The sequence below is a fragment of the Nicotiana attenuata genome, unplaced genomic scaffold (genome assembly GCF_001879085.1).
Source record: "Nicotiana attenuata strain UT unplaced genomic scaffold, NIATTr2, whole genome shotgun sequence".
In the NCBI taxonomy this organism is placed as follows: Eukaryota; Viridiplantae; Streptophyta; class Magnoliopsida; order Solanales; family Solanaceae; genus Nicotiana; species Nicotiana attenuata.
In genome coordinates, this window is record NW_017671371.1 from 89,547 (window position 1) to 101,355 (window position 11,809).

The window sequence follows — 11,809 nt, forward strand, 5'->3', positions numbered from 1 at the left end:
GTAAGATGGGCCGCAGAAGCGGCCAGAGGTGTGTTTGGCTGGGACCGCAAAAGCGGGTGTTTGACCCACCTGCGATGGCGCAGGTGCGGATGGGTCACCGCAGATGCGGAAAGGGCGGACTTAAGTGAGGACTGCAGATGTGGTGGTCAAGACCGCAGATGCGGTACCGCAAAAGCGGGAATCCTGACCGCAGATGCGGAAATGCCTGGGTCAGAATGTTATATTTCCTCCTTCGCGATTTTCAGAGGGTTTCTTCACTTTTAAACACAAATTTGAGAGCTTTGGGCGATTTTAAAGAGAGAATTCAAGGAGAACTCATTGAGGTAAGAATTTTGGACCGAAAAACTCGATTCTATGGTATTAATGCACGGATTAGAGCTGTAATTAAAGGTGAAATTAGAGAAACTGGGGCTTAGAAACCTAGGCCTTTGATTGAGGATTTGGAAGACCATTTGTGGTCGGATTTTGGAACTTTTTATATGTATGAACTCGTGGGGAGATAAGGAATCTAATGATGTGAATTTTATCGAATTCCGAGACGTGGGCCCGGGAGTCGGGTTTTGGTAATTTCGGGATTTTTGATGTTTTTTGATTATTTTCGAGTGGGCTTCGTCCCTTTAGCATAATTTAATGGTTATGTTCTGATTTTGGTAGATTCGGAGCATCCGGAGGCCGATTCGAAGGGCAAATGCATTGCGAGCTAGATTTCGGGCCGGATCGAGGTGAGTAATGATTATAAATGCTGTCCTGAGGGTATGAAACCCCGTAATTTCACAGCGTTCGGCTATGTTGAGGTGAGACACACGCTAGATGACGAGCGTGGGGTCGTGCAACGTTGGGGATTGTGACTTAGTCCATCCGAATGACTATTTTACTGCGTATTTGCCAACTGTTTGAACCCTCAGGGTATTTTCAATAATATTTTCCTCACTGTTTGATTTCATACTTGTGCTCAGTCATGCTATATTTTTACTATTTTCAAAACTCAGCTATGTTATTCTGTTTTAAACACATTAAATGATATTTTTAAAGATATTTTGAGCTGAGCTTCATACTTTACTGTTGCCGAGGGGCTTATGAGATTCCGACCGAGTAAGGCCGAGGGCCTGTGTTGTGAGGATACTTTTGGGTCGGGCAGCACGCCGCAGCAGTGATATACTGATTATGATAATGAGGCCGAGGGCTTGAGATTGTACACCACGAGGTGGCTTGAGATTTGATATGAGGCCGAAAGCCTGTTTATGATGCCACGAGATGGCTTGATATTGCACTTGGGCCATAAGGGGCCCCTCCCGGAGTCTGTACACCCCCAGTGAGCGCGGGTACCTATTGTGATATGAGATATAGCTCGAGGGGCTGGTATTGTTCTATGATATTGCCCGAGGGGCTGATTCTGTTGTTGTTACTGAGCCCGAGGGGCGGTTCTTGTGTGTTTATTTTTCTAGCTGCTCTTCCTTTATTTGGTTAACTGTTTAAAAGGTGTTTCATGAGATTTCACTATTTAATTGCGTTCATTGATTTTTATTTGCCTCTTATAGCTTATTGTTGTGTTTAACGTGATTTTATATCGCTCAGTCTTCATTTATTGTTATTACTCACTGAGTTGGAGTACTCACTTTACTCCATGCACCCCTGTGTGCAGATTCGGGCGCTACAGGTCCTGCTAGCGAGGGTTGAGAGCTGTCAGCAGATTTTCCGGAGATTACTAGGTAGCTGTCCGGCGATTCGTAGCCCAGTGCATTCTTCCTCTATTTTATTTCCTTTCTGATTCAGTTAGGTAGTAGTGGAGTAGACTTTCAGACTTGTAGTATTGTTTTATATGCTCATGACTGGTGACACCCCGATGTCGGGCTGTGTTGGTTTTAAATTCCGCAAATTATACTGTTAACCTTTATTTTGGGATTTTATTTCTGTTAAAGACTTAGTATTTATTATTTTAATTGCTTAAAGTGAATTGGAAGTGTGTCGGCTGGCCTTGTCTTCACGAGAGGTGCCATCACGACTGGGTCCGGGTTTAGGGTCGTGACAAGTTGGTATCAGAGCCTAGGTTACATAGATCTCACGAGTCATGAGCAAGTTTAGTAGAGTCTCGCGGATCGGTACAGAGACGTCTGTATTCATCCTCGAGAGGCTGCAGAACCTTTAGGAAAATTCCATATTCTTGAAATTCTCGTCGTGCGAATTTGTTGATCCGAGTACTAAACTTCTGTTATTTTATTCTCTCACAGATAGTGAGGACACGCGCTACCGGTCAGGATGAACGACCACCAGTACCACCAGCTGGAGCCACTAGAGGCCGAGGACATGGCCGAGGCCATGGCAGGGGCAAAGGTGCAGCCCCCACAGCAGCTGGGACAGCACCTGCAGATCCACCAACTGCCCCAGTTCAGGGTCAGGTCCCAGTTGTGGATGCTCCAGCAGCACCAGCTCAGGCACCAGCTGTGCCCATTGTGATTCCGAGTCTTCGGGAGACTTTGGCCCAGATATTGACAGTATGTACTAGCCTTGCTTAGACGGTCGCGGTTTCTACTGCCGCAACCATTTCTCAGGCAGGGGAGGCTCTCAGACTCCCGCTGCCCGCATACCCGAACCGGTGGTTCAGGGAGTGCAGACACCGGAGGCACCACTAGCCTAGTCGGTAGCCGCTGCTCAGGGTTACGTAGCTCCAGTTATGCCAGAGGATGAGAAGCGTAGATTGGAGAGTTTTGGTAGACTCCAGCCTCCTACTTTTAGTGGTGCTGAGGGCGAGGATGTCCAGGGCTTCTTAGACAGATGTTAGAGGATTCTTCGCACCGCGGGTATTCTGGAGACCAGCGGGATTGCATTTATGACATTTCAGTTTACCGGAGCGTCCTTCACTTGGTGGGAGGCATATGAGAGGCGTAGGCCTGTTGGTTCAGCACCTCTGACTTGGTAGCAGTTCTCCGCTCTATTTCTAGAGAAGTATGTCCCACAGTCCCACAGAGAGGATCTGCATAGGCAGTTCAAGCAGTTACGATAGGGGGATATGACTGTTACCCAGTACGAGATGAGGTTCTCAGAGTTAGCTCGACATGCTATTTGCTGGTTGCTACGGAGAGAGAGAGAGAGGATCAAGAGGTTTGTTGATGGCCTCGCCTACCAGCTTCGGGTTCTCATGACTAGGGAGAGAGTGTCAGGTGCTACTTTTGAGAAGGTTGTGGACATTGCTCGTGAGATTGAGTCAGTTCGTCGCCAGGAGCGCGAGGAGAGGGAGGCTAAGAGGCCTCGTGGTCATGGTAGTTATGGGGGTGCTCCTTCGAGGGGCCAGTTTCAGCACGGCAGAGGCCGTCAGTTCAGGCATGCTCAGTCAGCTCGCCCAGGTTATTGTGGGGCATCATCAGGCCATGGTTCTCACGGTTCTCAGTAGGGTCATTCTTAACTCAGTGCACTTCCAGCCCAGGGTTCGTCCCGTGCTCCATCAGTTCAGGATTCTTCTACGCCAGGTGCATCTGCTAGTCATTTCGGTGTTAGGGGTTCCCATCAGTCCCCGTTTCCAGCACTCGGGAGTTGCTATGAGTGTGGAGAGATGGGTCCCATGTGGAGGCAGTGTCCTCGTCGTCTTGGGGGTTCTTCTCAGTAGAAGGGTCAGTCATCAGCCTCAGCCTCAGCCCCAGCCACTTCGCCACCCACCCAGCCAGCTAGGGGTGGAGGACAGTCATCTAGGGGTCGTCCCATAGGGGGAGGTCGATCCGGTGGTGGTCAGGACCGCTTCTATGCACTTCTAGCTAGGCCCGATGCGATTGCTTCAGATGCGGTAATTACAGGTATTATCTCAGTCTGCCGCAGGGATGCTTCTGTGTTATTTGACCCTGGTTCTACTTCTCTTATATGTCGTCTTATTTTGCCTATTATCTGGATATGCCCTGCGAGTCCCTTGTTTCTTCTGTTCATGTCTCTAAGCCGGTGGGCGATACAGTTATGGTAGACCGTGTATACCGGTCATGTGTTGTGACTATTGGGGGTCTGGAGACCCGAGTGGATCTGTTATTGTTATGTATGGTGGACTTCGATGTTATTTTGGGCATGGACTAGTTATCTCCGTGCCGGGCTATTCTGGACTGTCATGCCAAGACAGTGACTTTGGCTATGCCTGGTGTGCCACGGATTGAGTGGCGAGGTTCGACCAATTATGTCCCCTGCAGGGTAATTTCTTACTTGAAGGCCCAGCGTATGGTTGGGAAAGGTTGTCTTTCATATCTAGCCTCCCAGTATTGATTCTGTTCCAGTTGTGAGGGATTTTCCCGATGTATTTCCTGCAGACCTATGGGGCATGCCACCGGACAGGGATATAGATTTTGGTACCGACCTGGTGCTGGGCACTCAACCCATTTCTGTTCCACCATATCGTATGGCACCAACGGAGTTGAAGGAGTTAAAGGACCAGCTTCAGGAACTCCTGGATAAGGGGTTCATTCATCCTAGTGTGTCACCGTGGGGTGCGCCGGTTCTCTTTCTGAAGAATAAGGATGGCACGATGAGAATGTGCATTGATTACAGGCAGTTGAACAAGGTAACAATTAAGAACAAGTATCCTTTGCCTCGTATCGATGATTTGTTCGACCAGCTTCAGGGAGCGAGAGTGTTCTCCAAGATTGATCTCCATTCGGGTTATCACCAGTTGAAGATCAGGGACTCAGATATACTTAAGACAGCTTTCAGGACCCGATATGGTCATTATGAGTTCTTGGTGATGTCTTTCGGGCTAACTAATGCCCCAACAGCGTTCATGCATTTGATGAACAGTGTGTTCCAGCCGTATCTCGACTCATTTGTTATAGTCTTCATTGATGATATTCTGGTGTACTCGCGTAGTTAGGAGGAGCACGCGGAGCATTTGAGAGTGATGTTGCAGAGATTGAGAGAGAAGAAGCTTTATGCAAAGTTCTCCAAATGTGAGTTCTGGCTCTATTCAGTGGCTTTCTTGGGGCACGTGGTGTCCAGCGAGGGTATTCAGGTGGACCCGAAGAAGATAGAGGCAGTTCAGAGTTGGCCCAAACCGTCCTCAGCTACAGAGATTCGCAACTTTCTTGGTTTGGCGGGTTATTATCGCGGTTTGTTCAGGGATTTTCGTCTATTGCATCGCCCTTGACCAAGTTGACTCAGAAGGGTGTTTCATTTCAGTGGTTTGACGAGTGTGAGGAGAGCTTTCAGAAGCTCAAGACTGCCTTGACCACATCTCTAGTGTTAGTATTGCCATCAGCTTTAGGTTCTTATACCGTGTATTGTGATTCTTCGAGAGTTGGTATTGGGTTTGTTCTGATGCAGGAGGGTAGAGTATTGCTTATGCTTCTCGTCAGTTGAAGCCTCATGAGAAGAACTACCCCGTTCATGATTTAGAGTTGGCTTCCATCGTTCACGCGTTGAAAGATTTGGAGGCATTATTTGTGTGGTGTGTCTTGTGAGGTGTATACTGATCATCGTAGCCTCCAGCACTTGTTCAAGCAGAAGGATCTCAATTTGAGGCAGCGGAGGTGGTTGGAGTTGCTTAAGGATTATGACATTACTATCTTGTATCACCCAGGGAAGGCCAATGTAGTGGCCGACACTTTGAGCCGAAAAGCGGTGAGTATGGGGAGTTTGGCGTATATTCCAGTTAGGGAGAGACCTCTTGCAGTTGATGTTCAGGCTTTGGCCAATCGGTTCGTGAGGTTGGACATTTTGGAGCCCAGCAGGGTATTGGCTTGTGTGATTTCTCGGTCTTCCTTATATGAGCGCATCATAGAGCGCTAATATGATGATCATCATTTGCTTGTCCTTAAGGACAGAGTTCAGCATGATGATGCCAGAGATGTGACTATCGGCGATGATGGGGTATTGAGGATGCAGTGCCAGATTTGTATGCCCAATGTGGATGGGCTTCGGGAGTTGATTCTGGAGAAGGCCCATAGCTCGTGGTATTCCATTCATCCGGTTGCTGCGAAGATGTATCAGGATTTGAGACAGCATTACTGGTGGAGGAGAATGAAGAAAGACATTGTGGGATTTGTAGCTCGGTGTCTCAATTGTCAGCAGGTAAAATATGAGCATCAGAGACTGGGTGGCTTGCTTCAGCGGATGGATATTCCAGAGTGGAAGTGGGAGCGGATCACCATGGACTTTGTAGTTGGGCTCCCACGGACTTTGAAGAAGTTCGATGCTATTTGGGTGATTGTGGATCAGCTAACCAAGTCCGCGCACTTCATTCCTATCTGTACTACTTACTCTTCAGAGCGGTTGGCAGAGATATATATCTAGGACATTGTTCGTTTCCATGGTGTCCTAGTTTCCATCATTTCAAATCGGGGCACTCAGTTTACTTCGCAGTTTTGGAGGTCTGTACAACGAGAGTTGGGTATTCAGGTTGAGTTGAGCACAGCTTTTCACCCTCAGACGGACGGCCAATCCAAGCGCACTATTCAGATATTGGAGGATATGTTACGCGCTTGTGTCATTGATTTTGGAGGGTCATGGGATAAGTTTCTACCGCTCGCAGAGTTTGCTTATAATAACAGCTACCAGTCGAGTATTCAGATGGATCCATATGAGGCTTTGTATGGGAGGCGGTGTAGATCTCCAGTTGGTTGGTTTGAGCCGGGCGAAGCTAGGCTATTGGGTACAGATTTGGTACAGGATGCTATAGACAAGGTAAAGGTGATTCAAGAGAGGCTTCGTACAGCGCAATCGAGGCAAAAGAGCTATGCGGACTGGAAGGTTCGTGATGTGTCCTACATGGTTGGTGAGAAGGTTCTGTTGAAGGTTTCACCCATGAAGGGTGTTATGAGATTTGGAAAGAAGGGTAAATTGAGTCCGCGGTTCATTGGGCCTTTTGAGGTACTTCGGAGGTTGGGGAGGTGGCTTATGAGCTTGCTTTGCCACCCAGCTTGTCGAGTGCGCACCTGGTGTTTCATGTTTCTATGCTCCGAAAGTATATTGGGGATCCGTATCATGTTCTGGATTTCAGCACGGTTCAGCTAGTGGGCGATCTGACTTATGATGTGGAGCCAACAGCTATTTTGGAGCGTCAGGTTCGAAAGCTGAGATCAAAAGATATAGCTTCAGTGAAAGTGCAATGGAGAGGTCGGCCCGTGGAGGAGGCTACCTGGGAGACTGAGTGGGAGATACGGAGCAGATATCCTTACCTATTCGAGGCTTCAGGTATGTTTCTTGACTCGTTCAAGGACGAACGTTTGTTTAAGAGGGGGAGGATATGAAGACCTGGCCGGTCGTCTCATGAGTTACTGCTTCGTTTCCCCCATTTCTGCTTCTATTTGATTTGTTTATTGGTTCTATAGATGATCGGGTTGGTTGGCTCGGGTTCGGAAAGGTTTTTTGAAGGTTTGAGCCACTTAGTCTCTTTTAAGAAAGCTTAAGTTGGAAAAGTCAACCGGATGTTGACTTATGTGTTAGAGGGCTCGGATGTGAGTTCTGATGGTTCGGATAGCTTCGGGAGATGATTTGGGACTTAGGAGTGTGATCGGAATGTGTTTTGGAGGTCCGGAGTAGAGTTAGGCTTGAATTGGCGAAATTGAGTTTTTGGCGTTTTCTGGTTGATAGGTGAGATTTTGATATAGGGGTCGGAATGGAATTCCGGAAGTTGCAGTAGCTACGTTATGTCATTTGGGATGTGTGTGCAAAATTTTAGGTCATTCGGACGTGGATTGGTATATTTTTTGATCAAAAGCGGAATGCGGAAGATTTTAGAACCTTAGGCTTGAATTTGATGTGTTTTGGTTGTTTTGATGTAGTTTGAGGTATTTTGAGGATTGGTTATAAGTTTGAATAAGGTTATGGGATATGTTGGTGCTTTTGGTTGAGGTCCCGGGGGCCTCGGGATGAATTCGGATGGTTGACGGAGAGTTGGAATTTTGATGAAGCTGCAGATTTTTGCTGCTTCTGGTATTTCCGCACCTGCGGATTGGGGACCGCAGGTGCGACGCCGCATATGCGTAAGATGGGCCGCAGAAGCGGCCAGAGGTGTGTTTGGCTGGGACCGCAGAAGCGGGTGTTTGATCGCACCTGCGATGGCGCAGATGCGGATGGGTCACCACAGATGCAGAAAGGGCGGACTTAAGTGAGGACCGCAGATGCGGTGATCAAGACCGCAGATGCGGTACTGCAAAGCGAGAATCCTGACCGCAGATGCGGAAATGCCTGGGTCAGAATGTTATATTTCCTCCTTAGCGATTTTCAGAGGGTTTCTTCACTTTTAAACACGAATTTGAGAGCTTTGGGCGATTTTGAAGAGAGAATTCAAGGAGAACTCATTGAGGTAAGAATTTTGGACCTAAAAACTCGATTCTATGGTATTAATGCACGGATTAGAGCTGTAATTAAAGGTGAAATTAGAGAAACTGGGGCTTAAAAACCTAGGCCTTTGATTTAGGATTTGGAAGACCATTTGTGGTCGGATTTTGGAACTTTTTATATGTATGAACTCGTAGGGAGATAAGGAATCTAATGGTATGAATCTTATCGAATTCCGAGACGTGGGTCCGGGGGTCGGGTTTTGGTAATTTCGGGATTTGTGATGTTTTTAACTGTTCGAACCCTCAGGGGATTTTCAATGATATTTTCCTCACTGTTTGATTTCATACTTGTGCTCAGTCATGCTATATTTTCATTATTTTCAAAACTCAGCTATGTTATTCTGTTTTAAACACATTAAATGATATTTTCAAAGATATTTTGAGCTGAGCTTCATATTTTACTGTTGCCCGAGGGGCTTATGAGATTTTGACTGAATAAGGCCGAGGGCCTGTGTTGTGAGGATACTTTTGGGTCGGGCTGCACGCCGCAGCAGTGATATACTGATTATGATAATGAGTCCGAGGGCCTGAATTGTACGCCACGAGGTGGCTTGAGATTGATATGAGGCCGAGAGCCTGTTTATGATGCCACGAGATGGCTTGATATTGCGCTTGGACCGTAAGGGGCCCCTCTCGAAGTCTGTACACCATCAGTGAGCGCGGGTACCCATTGTGATATGAGATATAGCCCGAGGGGCTGGTATTGTTCTATGATATTGCCCGATGGGCTAATTATGTTGTTGTTACTGAGCCCGCGGGGCGGTTCTTGTGTGTTTATCTTTCTAGCTGCTCTTCCTTTATTTGGTTAACTGTTTAAAAGGTGTTTCATGAGATTTCACTGTTTAATTGCGTTCATTGATTTTGATCTGCCTCTTATAGCTTATTGTTGTGTTTAACGTGATTTTATATCGCTCAGTCTTCATTTATTGTTATTACTCACTGAGTTGGAGTATTCACTTTACTCCATGCACCCTTATGTGCAGATTCGGGCGCTACAGGTCCTGCTAGCGAGGGTTGAGAGCTGTCAGCAGATTTTCCGGAGATTACTAGGTAGCTGCCCGACGATTCGCAGCCCAGTGCATTCTCCCTCTATTTTATTTCCTTTCTGATTCAATTAGGTAGTAGTGGAGTAGACTTTCAGACTTGTAGTATTATTTTAGATGCTCATGACTGGTGACCCCGATGTCGGGCTGTGTTGGTTTTAAACTTCGCAACTTATACTGTTAACCTTTATTTTTGGATTTTATTTCTGTTAAAGACTTAGTATTTATTATTTTAATTGCTTAAAGTGAATTGGAAGTGTGTCGGCTGGCCTTGTCTTCACGAGAGGCGCCATCACGACCGGGTCCGGGTTTAGGGTCGTGACAGTATTATTTGCCTATTTGCTACGTGTTTGGATATTGAGTACCACGTATAGGTGAGGTGACGATTACCTATGCGTTGTTTTGAGTCATAGCATGCTAGTGAGCCTTATTCATAAATTGTAGCTTTCCGTGATCATATTATCCATACTTTGACTAATTATTTATTATGTTGAACGTTCTTATCATATGTACGAATTTTGGTATTGATTGAGTATTGACTCAAGTTTGAGGTTGATATTGTAGAACCAAATATTGAAGTAAGACTTGTTGTTGATATTTCTATCTCTCTGTTGATATTGTTCATTGTTTTGGTGAGGAAGAGTGTTAAAGAACGAAGGAGATGCCGTGCAATGCTTTGTGAGTGAGAGTAAAAGCACGAAGGGTGATGCTGTGCCATTCTTAATTGATATATATGGTGAGGATGAGAGTAAAAGCACGAAGGGTGATGCCGTGCCATTCTTCTTTGTTTTATCTGGTGAGGTTGAGAGTAAAAACACGAAGGGTGATGCCGTGCATTTTCCGTTACTGTATTTACTTGTTGTTACTGGTTCAAGGTGTACTAGCTGTTTAAATTTCTTTACTACTGTGATCCTTTATCTTGCAATCACCTTGGCATGATCCCCCTCTCGTTATTATCTGTTTAGTTTCCATTAGTTGTTGTTATGCTCGTATCTTGTTCAACTGCACAGGTTTATGTATGTGTCTTGTCCTAGCCTCGTCACTACTTCATCGAGGTTAGGCTCGGCATTTACCAGTACATGTGGCCGGTTGTACTGATACTGCACTTTGCACTTTCTGTGCAGATTTTGGTACCAGACCGAGTTGACCCTGAGTCTAGCTGCTTGCTTGATCTGTTTTGAGATCCAAGGTAGTAGTGTTGGCGTCCGCAGGCCCTGGCGTCTCCTTCATGCATTTCCTTTACCGTTTCATTTGTAACAAAAACAGTTGTATCTCCTTCAGACACCTTACTTACTTGTAACTAAATCTTAATAGTTCGTGGATTGTGACACCAGATTCTGGATAGTTGTGTATAAGTATTAAAGTTATTTATGGATTTCTGCATTTTTCTTTTACCTTGTAAGGGCTTATTTGATATTTATCATTAAAAAACTGAAGAATTTGGCTTAATAAATCTCTAACGATGGCTTGCCTAGCAAGTGTGATGTTACGCACCATCACAGTCCCGGCGGTGGGAATTTCGGGCCGTGACAATAAACGAGGATGAAATAATAGAAGACGAAATGCATTAAAAATAAGTTGACGTTAAATTCAATTTCGTTTTTCGTTAATTCCAATAATTGGCTCTCAGCAACTTTTATATATACTAGCCTTATGGTACGCGCGTTGCACGTGTACCTATATTAATGAGTACACGATTTTTAAAAAATTACATAAATATTATCCGACTATATATTTGACTAATTTAAAATTATATAATAAAAGTTAAAGAAATATTCTTGAAACTGTTGAATGTTGTTTCCAATTAGTTAACTCAATAAATGAAGAAATCTTGGGCGACATAAGTTTTTAGATGCTTTATTGTGATTTATGAGTCTGTGTGAGGTTTCATGAAAATTATTATTATTTTAATGACTTAATACTAAAAGCAAGACACAAAAGAGAATAAAAAGGTTGGTCTAATAGCTCCAAAAATTAATATTGACAATGTAAAGTCTAAAAAATGAATGCGATTGAATTAATATCTCATAATAAATAATTTAATTAAAAAAAAATAGAGCGAGGCATTGTCATTGGTTGGACTAAATTCAATGAAAAAATGACAATTTATTTAAAATACATTTTTTCCTACTATTTCATCCTTAAATTTCTTAAAAAATACATACCATTTATTAGTATAATTTCGATATATAAATTTTAGTATCTTATTTATGTTTCACTTATCTGATTGTGTTTGAGCTTTAACATGTATAAGTTTGACAAAAATATTAAAGTACATTATTGTCATTATTACTATAATTATATTATTTTCAAATATATAGTCTTGTCATTTTTAAACTTAGTTGTAGATAATTCCTAATATTTTTATAGGTTTGGTTTACGATGTACATGAGACTTCAATAGTTGTAAACTTGATATTATAAAGTCAAAAAAGTAATTACAATTGAGTTAATAACTACT